The sequence below is a fragment of the Mya arenaria genome, chromosome 2 (assembly GCF_026914265.1).
Source record: "Mya arenaria isolate MELC-2E11 chromosome 2, ASM2691426v1".
NCBI classification, from domain to species: Eukaryota; Metazoa; Mollusca; class Bivalvia; order Myida; family Myidae; genus Mya; species Mya arenaria.
This window is the reverse complement of record NC_069123.1, coordinates 11,635,008-11,647,812: the sequence shown is the minus strand read 5'-3', so window position 1 is coordinate 11,647,812 and position 12,805 is coordinate 11,635,008. Positions and strand designations below refer to the sequence as shown.

Sequence of the window (12,805 nt, the reverse complement as noted above, 5' to 3'; positions counted from 1 at the left end):
ATCATGACAAATATCTAAGCTCTAGGCCAAGTAAGTTCAGAGGAGAAGATTTTTGAAGTTTTCACTATAAACATTTAGAGAAAACCCATAAACCCCCCGGGCAGGGCCAATTTTGACCCAAGGGCCATAATTTGAACAATCTTGGTAGAGGACCATTTGGTGATCCTACCTACCATATATCAACGGCCTAAGCCTTGTGGTTTGGGAGAAGAAGATTTTTAAAGTTTTTCCTTTCCATTGCCATGGCAATCAGAGTTCTGCATGGAATTCAATTCTTTGAACAATTTTCAAAGGGGACCACCCAAGGAACATTCCTGTGAAGTTTGGATGAAATTGGCTAAGCGGTTTATGAGGAGATGTCGTTTAAAGTAAAAGTTTACGGACGGACGGACGGACGGACGCCGGACAAATTGTGATCACAAAAGCTCACCTTGTCACTATGTGACAGGTTAGCTAAAAATGGAAGCTTTGCACATATTTCCCAAGCATTTCCTTGATAACAATTGGTCGTTTAAGTCTAGACTCGGACTCTTAATAATAAAAATACTTTTTTTGAAGAATAAACAAATCTTTAATCCATTTTCTATTACATATTAATATGTAATTTATAATAACACATTCAAATAGCAACATAATTCAGCAGCCTTGAACATTAGAAAAATTATTGTTCAAGTAGCACTCAAAACACGTAACATAAGGAAAGGATAAGCTAGCTAAACAAACAACATTAGAATGTGGTGCTGACTCGCAATTGAGTTCAGTCGAGCCCCGTTTGCAAACATCGCGGTCTGTGATTCGAACCAAACTAGAACGCTTAAAGCACATGTACATCAGATTGGCACAAAAAAGTTTTTGTAGGGAATCTCAGGAGAATTATTAGATTAAATGTTTTACTCTTTGATATCATAATTGTAAAAAACACCAAACTGATAAAAATCAAGTCGGGGACCGGGTTCAAACCGGTGTCGCCGAAATTGAAGCAAAGAGCTGTATCCACTGTGCTACGAAGGCTTACCATAAACTGTTGGAATATTTAAGCCATATACCTAACTTGGTAATCTCACGTGATAACATCGACTAACAAATCACGCATACGATATGAATTCTACTAGGTAGACATACATAGTAATCATTTAAATGGAAAAAATATGAAAAAAACTGCGAAAAAAATAAAATAAATTATAAACCATGTGGTAGTTCAGTAAGTAAGTTTCAATGTATTGTAAACATCGATACCAAGATTATGTCAATTTTCGACAATTTTCTTTTTTTCGCTATTTCATCAGTATGAAGATATCGGTCCTTTACATCCACTTTGATGAAACGAGGAATTCGAGTCAAGCGAGTTCGAGCAATCGGGGTTCGACTGTATTTCAAAAGAAAATTGAAACAGTGACTGTCCCAATAGTTTCTCCAAGGCCGGTCCATACATATAAATAGTGCCGTGATGACGCGTTTTTAGAAACACTTAAAATGTTACATTAGTTAAATGTTTACCCCATACCGAATATTTCCTCACAGCACATTAAACTGAGCAAACCATTAAAGAAAGCCAGTTTCCCACATTTTTGCACAATCAAACAGGGTTGAAGTTTAGAACTTGAACGTATTGTTTTGAATAGGTCGACGTCTTTCCCATAATGCTATGTAACCTAAAAACTGTAATGCCACAGAAAGTCAATCATAGTACCGTTACTCTCAGTTAATGTTCACAGCAAAATTCTTGAACTATTTCCATGCCCACTTATAATGTATTTTAGGACACAGCAAAGGGAAGTAACGGCTATCACTACAGTATGCAGATTGCAAAGTAGTTACCTTCCTCAAATAACCACTAAATAGTTTTCACCTATTGACTAGAATTTTTAGGAAATATGTGTAATTATTGACAATAAATGTGGTATTAACATAGTCGGAGTCAAAATTAATCAGTTCATCCAGTTCTGATAAATATCTAAGCTTTATAATATCCAAAATATATCGGTACTCTGGTTAAGTAGGAGTCATAGTTTCCCCGCGATTTTAAACCTGGGCAGACTTACCTGCTTTGCGTGGCTATATGCACAGTATTAGCAGTTTACTTTATCCTGCAGAGCCGTCTTCAGTCTAAAGTAACGATTCTTAATAAATACGAAACATTTTAAAAATCTAGCCCCCTGATTGGCTGACAATGTTGGGTAAACACTATCTTTTGGCTATAAAACTAGTCTTAGCTATAATGCCCAAACACATTCTGACAAACTATGTATACTTGTTTAAAAAGCTACAAGGGGCCATAACTCCTACATTATTTAAGTTGGATTATATAACTTGTACAAAAGAGCACATTGTTACTGTTCAGAACTTGAATTAATCAAGTTTGAATTTGATATATTCAATGATTGTTAAACAATAAATGGATTGTATTTAAATTACATATGAAAAAACCTGTTTGATAAGTTTTTGACCTAAGGTGACCGTTATTGACAACCGTTCAGAACAACATATTGGCCCGGTTGTTGGAACATTCGTTAAATACATAACGATGAAATTTAGCGTTAAAATGACTAAAATTGCTAAAAATTCCTTAAATACCTTCGTTTAATTTATTTCGCTAAATTTCGGTTGTTGGAAATTTTAACGATAACGAAACCGTTAAATCAGTCGTTAAGTTAACGAATCAGTTAATGAAAACCAAAATGGCTGCAGTAATTGGCCGTTTAGTAAATAATATTTACACCTCAACTTCCATTCCTTAAATGAACTGCCTTTCGGCAATTGCGTTCATCAATCGATGAACGCAACATCTTCAGATATGTTCGGATCGCAATTCATCGCATAACAATATACATGGAAACTATTGATCTTGTTATTGTTTGTATCGTGTCAGCAGGCCCCGTAAAATATGAATCAACATTTTAGAAAATGTTAAGTTATTATATTTTAAACGTATTGTTGCCAAAAGTGTTTCAATTTTACGTTTAAAAGTGATTTAAAGTGGTTGATCTTTTCCCGTTATTGTGACGTCATTTAAAAAAATGTTTCCGGTAACAGTCGGGTCCTCCTATTTACAGAATGGGTAAGAAAGGATTACTGAAAGATAATCCGAAATGAAATGAAGTACATTTTTAACGTTTCTTGAATAAAATAATGAACTATTAGTGTAAATATAAGGAATTAATTGCGGGGTTGATGTCATTATCGGGGATATGAACGCAATTGGGCTGGTCAAATTACACGTGGAGTCATTCGGACTCCACACACACATCAACTCCGCAATCCGTTCCTTAATTGGACCACTTTTATCGAAATCTGGATAAGAACCACCCAAGGAACATTTCTGCGGAGTTTAATTGATCTTGTCGTAGTGGTAAAGTTGTTGTTACGATAAAATGTTGACGACGAACAATCCCTCTATCGCAAAAGCTTAAGCTCAAAGAACTTTGCCAGATTTGCATTATATGCAATCCAGAGTGAGCAAACTGTATAAGGTTTCAAAACAATACATGTATTAGATGTTAGATTGAATTTCATATGCTAACAAGCAAAACCGTAAGCAAAATTATGACTGTTAGGGCGTCTTTTTTATAAAGTGTAGTACATGATGTAATTGCTGAGCTATTGAATTAAATGTGATAACATGCAAAACCTAAACCAGACGGAAGAAATTGAATAAAAAAGGAACAAACACTACCTTAAAGACAGTATGGTACCTTTGTATTAAGTTTCAATGCAATTTATCAAGTATGCTATGTTTTCTTACATGCACAACTTAAACAATTTGTTTTGACGTACAAGCCATAATCAACCCAAAAGAACTATAAAATTGGCCTAATCAGAGGTTGGATAGTTAAGTACAAATGTCACAAATAAACTTGGTTATTTGATTGGGATGAACGGTTGAGTATCATTGTATAAAGTCGAAATACAATCAATGCATCAACTAATGGCTGATATATGTGCTTACATGCAAAACCTTAATCAGAATGTCCATGTCAAAAGAAAAAGGTCCATAATTTGCTTTGTTTTCCTATACGTATAATCAAACAGAATCATTAATAATTATTAAATAATGTTGGGAACACATATATTTTTTTTCAATCAATACATGATATACTTGCTTAGATCTTGAATGCATTGTTGCTATTATGCAAATCCTTCAACAAACTGAGTCACCAACCGGCGCTAGGGAAACAAGTGTAGCATTCATTATTATTCTAATATTCCCTAAAACAGAGTTGTTAATTAAATTCCATCGAGTAGTATTTAAGTTTTCCGAACAAAAAAAGTGACAAAGGGCAGTAGCTCTGCACTGAGCTGAAATAGAGTTATGCTTTTCATACAGTGCATTTCCGCTCATTGTGCTTTAAAAAATGTTTCATAAAGTTTCATCAAGTAGTTATGTTCCGGACAGGGGAATAATGCCATCTTTATAAGGTATAATAGTGTTATGTATACTTTACTTCCTATCACTGTGCTTTACAATTGTATGTAGTTTAATTAAGTTCTAACCATCACTGTGCTTTACAATTGTATGTAAGTTCTAACAAGTATTTTTAAGTTATGGACAAGGAAAAATGTCATACATGGCAATAACTGCGAAAAGCTTAACTTGACTGATAGTTCTTATATAATATACTTACTCTCATTCAATTCTATCATTGAATGAAGCTCCACTGAATTTGATCTAGAAATGTTAAAGAAATGCTCTGGCCCCGAATTCTCGAATCTTTTGAAGTCCCTTTAAACAGGATTAAGCTAAGCTCACTATTTTTGGATTACAATAAATTGCGTAATGTTTACTTCTTTAAGATATTTTATACTTGAGAAAGGAATTATCATCATGATTATCAGAAGAGGTTTTTATGATTTATCAAAATCTAGTTAAGTATATATTTTGGCATTTTGAAATAAGCTACTTAAGCCTGTAAAGCTTAAGTAGTTTCGAGAAATCGGAGCCAGTTGTTTATGAAAAAGTTACAAAGGGCAAACGATCTGTTAGTAGCTTTAACAGTTTCTTGTACACTCTACTTATTCTCATTGTGCTTAACTGTGGTGTGTAGACAGTAGTTGAAATACATCCTGTAGTTTTCAAAAATGGTTCTGATCAAGAAACGTAACACAGGACAATAACTCAATTTGCTGAAAGGTCCTCAGGAATATGATATGGCTGTTTGTGTGTCACTAAATATTGAGATGTAAAGGTCTCCAGGAACATGATGTGGCTGTTTGTGTGTCCCTCTATGTTGAGATGTAAAGGTCCTCAGGAATTTGATGTGGCTGTTTGTGTGTCCCTCTACGTTGAGAGGTAAAGATCTTCAGGAATACGAAGTGGCTGTTTGTGTGTCCCTCTATTTTGACCTGTAAAGGTCCTCAGGAATATGATGTGGCTGTTTATCTGTTCCTCTATGTTGAGATGTAAAGGTCCTCAGGAATACGATGTGGCTGTTTGTGTGTCCCTCCTTGTAGAGATGTAAAGATCCTCAGGAATATGATGTGGCTGTTTCTGTGTCCCTCTATTTTGAGATGTAAAGGTCCTCAGGAATATGATGTGGCTGTTTGTGTGTCCCTCCTTGTAAAGATGTAAAGGTCCTCAGGAATATGATTTGGCTGTTTGTGTGACCCTTTAGGTTGAGAAGTAAAGGTCCTCAGGAATATGATGTGGCTGTTTGTGTGTTCCTCCGTGTAGAGATGTAAAGGTCCTCGGGAATATGATGCGTCTGTTTGTGTGTCCCTCTATATTGAGATGTAAAGGTCCTCAGGAATATGATGTGGCTGTTTGTGTGTCCCTCATTGTTGAGAAGTAAAGGTCCTCAGGAATATGATGTGGCTGTTTGTGTGACCCTTTATGTTGAGATGTAAAGATCCTCAGGAATATGATGAGTCTGTTTATGTGTCCCTCCTAGTAGATATGTAAAGGTCCTCAGGAATATGATGTGTCTGTTTGTGTGTCCCTCCTTGTAGAGATGTAAAGGTCCTCAGGAATATGATGTGGCTGTTTGCGTGTCCCTCTATGTAGAGATGTAGGGGATCCTGAGGAATATGCTTATGAAAGTATAAAACAGATGTATTATTGAATCAAATTAAGTGTTCACTACGAATATACATTTATCAACAATATTTAATTAATTACTTTTAGTTTGAAACAGAAGAAGACACAGTGTTTTTCTTTATATATAGAAGAAAAAACAACAACATATAAGTGAAGAAATTGTACCTTTTAATATTTTTTGTTAAACCAATCAAACGCCCACATTTTCCAAATGTAAGAATGAACAAGAAACGCCGCAATGCGACGAAACCAGGGTTTTAATGATTGACAGAAGAACTTCAGCCTGTGTCTGTTTTCCTATTTTTAATAACAGTGACCTTGACCCTAGGGGCCCAAAATGCAATCGATTGAAAGGTATCCATAAACGCTTCCTTTATACTAAGTTGGGTCAGGATATGTCAACCCTAACTTAAGTTATTCAGTTTCAACCATTTTTCTATTTTCAGTAACAGTGACCTTGACCTTGAATCAAGGGACCCCAAACGCAATCTCATGAAAGGTTTCCATAAACTCGTCCTTTATACCTGGTTTTGATTAAGATATGTTAACCCTTACTAAAGTTATTCAGTTTCAACTGTTTTTCTATTTTTAGTAACAGTGATCTTGACCTTGACTCTAAGGAGCCAAAACGCAATCCCATGAAAGGTATCCAAAAACTCTTTCTATAGACCAAGTTTGATCAAGATATATCAACCCTTACTAAAATTGTTCAGTTTCAAATGTGTTCCTATTTTTAGTAACAGTGACCTTGACCTTGAACCTAGGGAACCCAAACGCAATCCAATGAAAGGTTTCCATAAATTCTTCCTATAGACCAAGTTTGATCAAGATATGTCATCCCTAACTAAAGTTATTCGGTTTCAACCGTTTTTCTATTTTTATTCTATAACAGTGACCTTGACCTTGACCATAGGGACCCCAAACGCAATCCCATGAAAGGTCTTCATCAACTCTTCCTAAAAACCAAGTTTAGTCAAGATATATCATCCCTAACTGATGTTATTCAGTTTCAACCATTTTTCTATTTTAATAACAGTGACCTTGAACCTAGGGACCCCAATCGCAATTCCATGAATGGTCTCCATAAACTCTTCCTATATACAAAGTTAAGTCAAGATATGTTATCCCTTACTAAAGTTATTCAGTTTCAACCGTTTTCTATTTTTAGTAACAGTGACCTTGACCTTGACCTTAGGGACCCCAAACGCAATCCCATGAAAGGTATCCATAAACTCTTCCCACAGACCAAGTTTAGTCAAGATAATTATGTCATCCCTAACTAAAGTTATTCAGTTTCAACCATTTTTCTATTTTTAGTAACAGTGACATTGACCTTGATCCTATGGACCCTAAACGCAATTTCATGAAAGGTACCCATAAACTCTTTTATAGACTAAGTTTGGTCAAGATATGTCAACCCTTACTAAAGTTATTCAGTTTCATAGGTGAGTTTGACGCCGCCCGGATGCCGGCCCGAACAACGACGTTCGTCATTCTAATAACCAGGTTTCACTATGTAAAAGCCCTGGCTATGAGAACAGTGATACAGTACCTAGACATGTAAAAGCCCTGGCTATGACAACAGTGACACAGATTCTAGATACGTTGAAACCCAGGCTATGATAAAAGTGACACAGTACCTAGACATGTAAAAGCCTTGGCTATGATACCGGGGGTAACAGTGACACAATACCTAGACATGTAAAAACCCATGCTATGGTAACAGTGAAACAGTACATGTCTAGTTAGTTATGTTGAAACCGAGGTTATGTTAACAGTGACACAGAAAATGTCTAGTTATAGGAAAAGAAGCTCAGAATTTGTTTATACAGATTTCAGATGCCATTCATGTTTTCAATGGCTACAACTCTGTATAAAAATGTTGCAATTAAAACAAATCTTTACTGATAATGATGCCTAAATTTATATTTGTGAAGGGTCATGCAATAAAGCTACCTGTATAGTTTATTAAATTTGGAGTATGATGCAATAAGGTTTCCTGTTAAGTTCCAGTGAATATGGCCCTGTAGTTTAAGAAGAAAGATTTCTTTTAAAGCAAAACAAGAAGTTTGCCAGAATGTTGTTTGTATTTAATAAATCTCGACACCTTAAATTTTTGTAGAAGGTTATCCAAAAAGGTTACCCTAGGAAGATTCCTGTATAGTTTCATTGAATTTGGACTGGTAGTTTTAAAAATGTTTTTTATAAAGCAAACAGGAAGTTGGTCATTTTGTAAATGTTGTTGGTGATCAATCGTGACTCTTTGTTGTATTGTTTGTAGAAGTTTTATTGAATTTGAAGTGTTAGTTTCAGGGGATATGCTTTTTTAAGCAAAACAGGAAATCAGCCATTTTGATGTTGTTGCTTTTGATGTTGTTGATAAATCATGATTCCTTGTGGTATTTTTGGGTCACCCAAGGAAACTTTCTGTAAGGTATAATTGAATTTGGAGTGTAAGTTTCAGAGGAGATGCTTTTAAAGTCAGTCATTTTGTTGTTGTTGTTGTTGTTGTTGTTTATCAATCGTGATCCCTTGTTGTATTTTTGTAGAGGGACACCCAAGGAAGCTTTTTGAAAATTTTAATAAATTTGGCCTGGAAATTTCAAAGGAGATTATTTTTTAAGCAATTGTTAATTTTGGACGGACAGACCACGGACAAAGACTGATATGTGATCACAATAGCTCACCTTGGGCACTTGTGAGCTAAAAGGATTGGTATATCAATGGTTTCTTTTGAAATAGGTCTATCAACACAGCAAGTTATATAAGTGTGTGACATTATGATCTAGGAATATGCATGCAATTACTTGAATAAAGCCACAGCAGCACAAAGAAAGGACATTTATATTTTAGGCTTTTCAGAGTGAAGTGGAAAAACATGAGTTCACTATATTGTGAACTAAATTCAGAAATTCACACGATTAAGTTTAAATATGTCGAAACTTTGTTTTGACATACATTTATTTTATAAAATGGCTCCAATCATCTAATGGATATTTTGGCTTTTCCCTACTCTCAACTCTAGTTGTGAAGATGTAGGTAGGATTGTTATTTCACTTCCTAACTTCTTTATTTCACAATGACCAACACAATTAATATAAGCATTGAACGTTATTTTCTGTTGGATGGTATAAGGCATACAACAAGAGCTGTCACAGAGACAGCGTGCTCGACAATTCCGCCGCTTTTCAGTGTAAGGATTGAAAAGTTTTGGCCAAACATGCATGGATCACTGTTAGATTAGATTTCAATGCAATTCATGATGTGCTGAGATAATAACATAAATGTGGTCACATGGAAAATTTCAACCACATTTTTAAGTCTAATAATAAAGGGCAATTATTTGCAAAATACAGTTATATATCTTGGTTATTCAATTAAGTTGAGTGGTTGAATACCATTCTATAAAGTCTCAATTCAATACATCGAGTAGTTGCTTAGAAATTAACCTATGTGTGCTTACACGCAAAACCTTAACCAGAATTTCTATGTCGAATAATAAAGGGCAATTATTTGCATAAAATAAAACTAGAGTTATCTTACATGGTCAATTGAGTAGGTTGGATGGTTGAGTACCATTGTATCGAGTCTCAATGCAATACATCAAGTGGTTGCTTTAATATTGAAATAATGTGTGCTTGCACACACAACCTTAACCAGAATTTCGAAGTCGAACAATAAAGGGCAATTATTTGCATTAAATGCAAAGTAGATTATCTAACTTGGTTAATTAATTAGGTTGGATGGTTGAGTACCATTGTATCAAGTCTCAATGCAATACCACAAGTAGTTGCAGAGATATTAACCTATGTGTGCTTGCACGCAAAACCTTAACCAGAATTTCTAAGTCGAATAATAAAGGGCAATTATTTGAATTAAATGCAATGTAGAGTTATCTAACTTGGTTAATTGAATAGGTTGGATGATTGAGTACCAATGTATCAAGTCTCAATGCAATAACTCATGTAGTTGCTGAGATATTAATCTATGTGTGCTTGCACGCAAAACCTTTACCAGATTTTCTAAGTCGAATAATAAAGGCCTATTATTTGCATTTAAGGCAAAGTAGAGTTATCTAACTTGGTTATTAAAGTAGGTTGGATGGTTGAGTACCATTGTATCAGGTCTCAATGCAATACCTCAACTAGTTGCTGAGATATTAACCTATGTGTGCTTGCACGCAAAACCTTAACCAAGGGTTGACGCCGACGCCGACACCTACGCCGACGCTTTGGTGAGTAGTATAGCTCTCCATATTCTTCGAATAGTCGAGCTAAAAATGAACTTTTTAGTAAGGATTATATCTTTTTCAAAACAGGGTACTTATATGTAGGCTTTTTTTCAAATGAAATATTTCGTTTTCTATTATGCTTTATGTAAAAAAGTTATTATCATTAGGTAGGAGTGTTCAAGTAACTTTAACGGTTTCAAACTATGTGTTTAAACACACTTATGAACAGGAGGCCAATAAAGGCCTATGCTCTAACGGCATGGCTCTTGTGATAATTTTTAATCCAGAGCATGTATGCATGGGTAAAAGGCAACATACATATAGTTCACGTTATGTGTTTTGGTTACATAAAAATGTTGCACGATCAACATCTGAGGTCAGTTAGTGTTGTTAGCAGATCTCTATTTTTCTCTCTGCATAAACTATTTGAATATGTGCCAAGTAAAGGTCATCTGACAAAAAAAATGCTTAATATTACTGTATTCATGGTCAAATTTTCTGTAGTTTTAAAAATAAGAAGTTGGTCAAAAGGTCAATTATTAAGGGCATTCGAGGACAACATTGGTTCTCATTTGCAAAACTGTAGACATGGTCTAAATATCATTGCTGTAGCTTTAAAAATTAAAACATCAAAAGGGGTGGGTCCAGCTTTAGCTCAATGGGCATATTTTCAAATGCTTTGCTTGACAGTCATCATATGATGCTCCACAACAAATATCAAAGGTACGAGCTTTGTGGTTTGAAACAAGAGGATTTTGAAAATTTTCTTAAATAAGTTTCTAGAAAAATTGTGACCCCATGGGGCAGTGCCAGCTTTGACCCAATGTTCATAATTTGAACAACCCTGGTAGCAGATCACTAAATTGTGCCTTATTCAAAATAGCAAGTCCAAACCTTCGAACACGTTGGATGACCAGTTATAACCCCAGTGGCATAATTTGAACAAACATTCACAGGCAATTATGCTGAGATGGATGCGCGAAAACACGAACACTTTTTCAACATTTCCCAAATTAAGTGTACAAACTTGTGAACACTTGGTGTGGGCAGTACTGACCCCGGGTGCATAATTTGAACAATTTGCGCGAAATACAGACAATAGAGCTAATAAATTGGCCTTATGGCTTTCAGCAAGAACAAGGCGGAGTAATTGACAAAATCAACTGCAGAACCAAAAAGCAAGTTGTCTCCCTTTGATCCTAGACTTGACTTTACATGTTAACATGGCTACAAATAGAATTCGCTCATGCAGACCTGACTAAAACTAGGTTAGCTCAAATAGCATTTTTTAAACTATCAAGGGCAATAATCTTGGCATTGTTTTGAAAGGAACCAAGCTCAAATATATATTTAAACACCGTACAAGTTTCATAGAAATACAAGCAAAACTGAAGATTGTATCGTGTTCACAAGCAATTGTTTACAGACGCATATACTACGTACACATAACCATCTCATAAGCTCTTTGGCCAGTAGATCTAAAAACAACAAAGTATAAAAAGGGAAAGGTCAGTGCCTATTTGGTATGTTGGGTTGGGTAGGCAAAACTAATGGGTTGGGTTGCCAAAACTAAATGTTTTTTTTTGTTTTTTTTCCGAGGCCTAATTGGTCAGGAATTCTTTGTTTTTAAATAATAAGGAGGGTTTTTTTTATATGTTTTGTGGCCAAGCTGACAGAGAATGTTCTAGTAGAAGAGAATGTGTAGTAGACATATATAGGACTGCAGGGACACACCCACTACATGGAAGACACACGTTTAATGCAATCCAATTACCTTTTAGTTCTTGAAAGAAAATCTAAATATATAAAGTGTTCTTTTCTAATGGAGAAATATAAGTTAAAGCAGAATGGTTGCAAAATCACTCAATATATGTTTCAAAACTAGGACAAAAAAACAAAAATATGGCAGTGATTAAAAATATATTAACAAATTACATAGACCATGGTTGCCAAAGACTATTAATATTAACTAATGCTTAAAAGTCACACAACTGCAAAAATGTAAATAGATATATAGCTTGTTACCTATTACATAAAACAAACAAAACATTTTATTACATAAAACAAACAAAACAATGTCATATAAATCTCCAAACCAAATAATAAGAATAGCAAAAAGAACAGGCTTCAAACAAATAGCAGAACTACCAAAAAGAGCCAAAAACAAACCTTAAAAACACTGACTTCACACATTTAACATGTCATACATAAAAGAGCGTAAACCAAACTAAAAATATACCAGACTTCATATTTACAGCATGGTTGCCATGGGGAGCCAAAAACAAACTAACAATACAACAGACTTCACATTTATAACAGGGCTGCCACGAAGAAACAATAGAATCTAACAATACAAATGGCTTTAAAACCATATGAATTTTACAACAAAAAGAGAAAAACAAACTAACAATACACAATAATCCATACATATAGCAAGACAACCATAACAAACAGCAACCAACAAACAATCTTACAATACACCAAACCATACATATAGCAATCGAGGCTACCAAAAAACCAAAACCAAACTAACAACACAACAG

At 34.8% G+C, this 12,805-nt stretch overlaps 1 long non-coding RNA gene across 2 annotated transcripts in view; it reads right to left on the bottom strand.

Annotated features, from left to right (window-relative positions):
• Positions 1-3,733: 3,733 nt before the first annotated feature.
• Positions 3,734-12,805, bottom strand: part of LOC128206695 (uncharacterized) — a 45,380-nt gene continuing 36,308 nt past the window's right edge. For both annotated transcript variants that reach the window (XR_008256542.1, XR_008256546.1), the window contains exon 7: positions 3,734-6,024. This is a non-coding gene — a long non-coding RNA (uncharacterized LOC128206695). The remainder of the gene's footprint in view (positions 6,025-12,805) is intronic.